Raw genomic sequence first — 5,509 nt, 5'->3', positions numbered from 1 at the left:
CCCAGAACCCGGCCAATTTAAACAGTTTACTAAAGTTAAAGCTCTGCTGCCAATCTCGCACATGGCTTTCCTGGATTTTGAGGCGTATAATATTCAACCGAAGACCGGAGAAGACGATCCAAGAATAGTATCTCGGCAGAAAGCTTTCGCTTACTGCTACGTGATCGTTGACGGTAGAACGCTAGAATATTGTACCCATAGACTAAGTCACGGAGAGAAATGCGTTGATGATTGTTTGCAGAACATGAACGGGACTGGGCGTTATTGCGTGAACGAATGCGTGTATCCTTTACATATGACTCCTGAATCCACCCATAAGTTTGAAGCGAGCACTCATTGCGAAGGATGTAACGTCGAATTCAAGGCTGGAGTCACGAAAATGCGACATACGCTCATTTTGTGCACGGGACAACTTTGTGTGTGCACTGTGTCAACAGTGTAATTTGAATATGCAATTTAAGGAGCCAACTTTAACAGTGTTCGTACACAATTTGTCATATGACATCGCCCTGGTCTTGAAAGAGGCGGGGGCTCAGCATGATTTTGAAATTCTGAAACGCGAGGGTAGTAAATTTTACTCGGCCAGATCGGGCAATCTGAGATTCGTGGATAGCAACAACGTGATTAGGGGGACCCTTTCTAGTCTCGCCTCGAGTCATATCAAACAGAAAGGTTCCCTCGAAATCGCACGTCAGTTGTTAATCCAGTATTCTCGGGATTGTCTCGATTTAGTTTTGGGTACGGGTAAACAGTACTACCCTTATGATTATGTGACGGGTTTCAATATCCTGCGAAAGCCCGGCATCCCTTCTCGAGAGTGTTTCGATTCGGAACTTACGGGAGAAACCCTTTCCAGCGGGGCTATGCACACGTGGTCAAGGTTTGGAACGCCGCTAATTGCACCAATCTTCTAGATTACACCATTTTGTATTTGTTAATGGAGTGTGGGATTATTAGCCGACGTTTATTTTATTTGCTTGGAGGAAGGCTGCCATGGCGCAATTCGGACTAGACCCCACCCGTTACCTGACTTCTACCTCTCTCTCACTCGATGCTTTCCTATATTCCTCTAAAATTCGTCTCCCCCTCATTTCGAATGGTGAACTCTATCAATTAATTTGTAAAAACATCCGCGGCGGTTTTTGTAGTCTAGTTCGAAGGCAATGCGTAGCTAATAATCCAGAGTTAAATTCCAGTTTTAGGGTGGGTGATCCTCAATCGTATATATTATACGTTGATTTCACCAGTTTGTATCCCACAGTTATGAGTAAATACAAAATGGGCCTTGGGTGAATGAAATAACTGAACTTTCCCCTGTCGAATTAGAAAGTTTGTCGCTAGCGATATTACCGCCATTGATTCACAGGGTGAATACGGTTATTTCATACTGCTCGATACCAAACCAGTTAGACGGGATGTTGCTCTACAAACGGATGATCTCCCTCTCGCCATTCATCACATGAATGTGACTCACCAGGATCTATCGCCCTATAGTAAAAACCTGATGAATAAGTTCAAGGTGAAGCTACCCAAGAAAAATGTCAAGTTGACGGGTACGCATTTACCCATGCGTAATCACTTGATCTGTCTTCCCTTATTACAAACGTTGATAAGGCTCGGTCTCGAAGTTGATGAATAGGAAAAGTGTACAAATTCAAACAGGATTTTTATTTGAGGGAATATATTCTGGAGAATGCCGAAAGCGTGCTAAAGAGACCGATCCGGACAAGAGGAACACAATCAAAATCATAATGAACGGTCTTTTCGGTGTTACTATTAAAAATTCATTGAATTATTCTACCCGAACTGTCGTCACCACCGGTGAAGCCTCTCTCCTCAGGAATGTGTCCAAACACACGTACAAGTCTTTGGAAAAACTGGGTAACGACAGGTACATTGTAAACCATTGCAAAGAGTCTGTTATGGCTGAATCCCCGATTTATATCGGTTTCAGTATACTAGACATGGCGAAGGATATGATGTATCGGTTCTATTACGACGTTCTTCGAAAGCAGTATGGACACGAGTTCAGCTCCTGTATACCGACACTGACAGCTTGATCTTTTCCCTGGGTGACTGATAACCTCATCGGGAACTGAAGGGTGCGCTCAAACCCTACATGGATTTGAGTAATTTCCCCAAAACTCACGAATTGTATGATGAGTCACGTAAGGGGGAACTCGGGTTAGTGAAGGTTGAAACGGGGGCTGAACTCATGAGGGAATTCATCGGCGTTAAACCTAAAGTTTATTCGTATCTGACGGAAACTAGTCGTAGCAACACCTTGAAAGGTGTACAAAGATGCCGGCAAAAGAACCATTCCACATGACCAGTATCGAGCTTTAATCGAAAAGAATGAGATTACTTATACTCGTGTGCACAATTTGCATAAAGAGTAGGAGGCACGATGTGTCATACGAGCCAGCGAAAGGTATCTCTCTCGTCCTTAGAGGACAAGAGATATTATGTGACACCTTATAAATCGTTGGCGTATGGACATCCAGACATTGGGGTGGAGGAGGGTATAGCGGAGGAGGAGGAGGAGGAGGAGGAGCTAGAGAGGGTAGTGGTGGCGCCGGTAGTAGCGGCAATCTCTCCAATTTTAAAAATTATTCCTCCGCTCCTAGCACCTCGAAAGAATTCCTACTCCTCCTATTCCTCCGACCCTACAATCCAATCCCATCATTTCCCACGGGTGAAAGAATGTTTCAAAACGTCGAAGAGAGAATAGTAAAATATACAATGTTAATTCCTCTCTCTCTTCGACGTCTTTGACTTCTCGACGGGAAATGGTTCCACCCTCTCCTCCAGTTAAACGGGGTCGTATCACACCTTGACCGGGTGTCATAGTTTATATATTTTACTATATATTTTATCTTATATTCATATATTTTAATATATTATATTGTATATAATGTATTTTTATTTTATAATCATATACACAGTTAGTTTTTTATATTTTGAATTATTATATTGTATTTTTTATTATACTTCGCATTTTTACTGTACGTTCTATTTTTATATTGTAGGAAAAACCTGTATGTATTTCATTATAGAAATTAAACAAATATTATGCCGTCAACTTCCTTTCACCCTAAATTATTATTAAGGCTTGTATATAAAAAGGGAGCGCGTAAAGTACACACCTATAGTCTTAAACGCGCTAACATCATGGCCGCGGACAGGTCCCTTCCCTGGGCAGTTGTTACCCACCCGTTCGCTAATCCCGCTCGTATTATCATCGCGGGGTTTAGTAACAGTGGCAAGTCCGTCCTATGTCAAAAAATCATTGAACTCTATGAAACGCGTTTCCAATACATTTTATATTGCGGGGTATCTGAACACCCCTCGAAACGCATCCCTCAATAGGTCCCAAATTTAAAGTATCCAAAGAAATTTTAAATCCCTTTGATTACGCTGAAAAGGGGGAGACGGAGGTTAATAAAGGTCTATTATTCATACTCGATGATTGCTTCCTCGAGGCCAGTGATAATAAATTTGTGACTAACGCCTTCACAGCGGGACGTCATTCATCTATTTCAGTTATATTCATAACGCAGAATATGTTTCATTCAGGAAAGTTTAGTAGAAGTATAAGCTTGAATTGCTCACATTATATTCTAATGAAAAATCGTGATTTTAGTCAAATTGAAACTTTAGGTCGGCAGTTATTTGGCCGTCAAAAAGCTTCAGCCTTTTCGGACATATATAAAAAGGCCCTATCACATAACCGCTATGGTTATTTGTTAGTAGACTTCGCTCCGTCAACACCTGAAGTGTTACAGCTCCGAACTAATATTCTGGGTGAAACGGAATATCAAATAGCTTACCAATATGGATAAAGAACGATAAAACTGCTAAAAACTTTGTACGGAGATGCACGGGGTGTGTAGTTTTCAGCGGGGTGGACTCTTTATTCAGAGTAGCGAAAAATCTGAATAGCCAAATTACTCGTGAAAATGTTAAAGAATTCTTACGTGGACAAAAGTCTTACACACTGCATAAAGTCACTCGAAAAAAATTCCCCAGAAGAAAAATCATGTCACCTAAACCGAGAGTAATAGCGAGCACCGATTTAGCTGATATGTCCAAATTAGCTCGGTATAATAATGGGTTTAAATATTTGCTAGTCTTTATTGACGTGTTTTCCAGATATCTACAAATGTTCCCTTGAAAAAGAAGGATGGTGTTACTATGCGTCGCGCTTTGAAGAAGGTTATCGAATCTACCGAATTTTTGGGAATTTCACGTTTGAATAGCGATGAGGGTAGGGAATATTATAACAAACACGTCAGAGAATATCTAGATAGTAAAAATATAAAATTATATAGCGTTTTGATTCGAGAGAATAAAAAATATCTATAGCTGAAAGAGTCATAAGGACTATTAAGGGTCGTATATATAGATATCTCACACATAAGAATACCTTAAAATACATTAACGTCTTGCGCGACATTGTTCAGAGTTATAATCATACCCCCATAGAAGTTTGGGTCGCACCCCGCAAGAGGTTCACGCATTAACGGATAGAGATGACATTGAACGTCAATTCTCGAGCATGTATAAAAAGGCTGTTCTCGTTAATCCTCCAGCCATTTCGCTCTTGGATGTTGGAGACGTTGTACGTATTGCCGATGAGCGTCGCAACGCAATTTTTAGGAGGGGATATACAATTCAAAATACTCTGGAAATTTTAAAATCGCGTATAAGTGGATACAAGGCAAAATCCGGTCGTATACTTCTTGGAAGATTTAGCGGGTGAAGAAATAAAGGGCGTATTTTATCGTGAAGAATTAATTCGCACAAATCTACCAGAAACGTATGATATCACTATTCTGGGAAGGAGGAGGAAGTAAATAATAAAACTCAATATTACGGTTCATTGGAAAGGTTATCCGAGTCAATTCAATTCCTGGGTTGATGAATCTCAAATTGTACGGATATGAACCGTAAGCAACCTTTAATACGTAAAAATAAAAACTTTATTTTATTCATCTCTGGTTTATCACCCAGTGAAAGAAGTAAAGTTATTCCCATCTTAAACGGTGGTTTGGTGTCTACTCTCTCGGAAATTTTTAGAAATTTTCTTTGTGGTAATCTAACTCAAGATAAGAAGTTTATTAAACACTTAAGAAATTGTAGACGAGAAATTCATCTTGTGTCCTTGAAAACAACGTCCATATCTAAGAAGAAAAATATACTGAAAAGTCGTAAAGGAGGGACTATTCTATCGGTTTTATTGCCTATTGCTGCGAGTTTGGTAGGGAGTCTTTTTAATTGAAAATGAAGGAGTTTTACGTTATCCCTGCCATTACCTATGAGAGGTTAATGAATAGAAAAGAGGTTTGTGATGGTGATATTAATAAACCTAGAGGGTACTGGCAAGTTGGATACGGCAGCTGTTAGTAGTAGCGGACACGTCTTCCCTTAATATCCAAAAACCACCTATGCCGGCTATATCGCTCACGGGACCTCCTCCTCCTCCTCCTCCCCCTCCTATAGAAAATGT

The sequence above is a fragment of the Macrobrachium nipponense genome, chromosome 20, assembly GCF_015104395.2.
Source record: "Macrobrachium nipponense isolate FS-2020 chromosome 20, ASM1510439v2, whole genome shotgun sequence".
NCBI lineage: Eukaryota > Metazoa > Arthropoda > Malacostraca > Decapoda > Palaemonidae > Macrobrachium > Macrobrachium nipponense.
Note: the sequence above shows the minus strand (reverse complement) of the source record.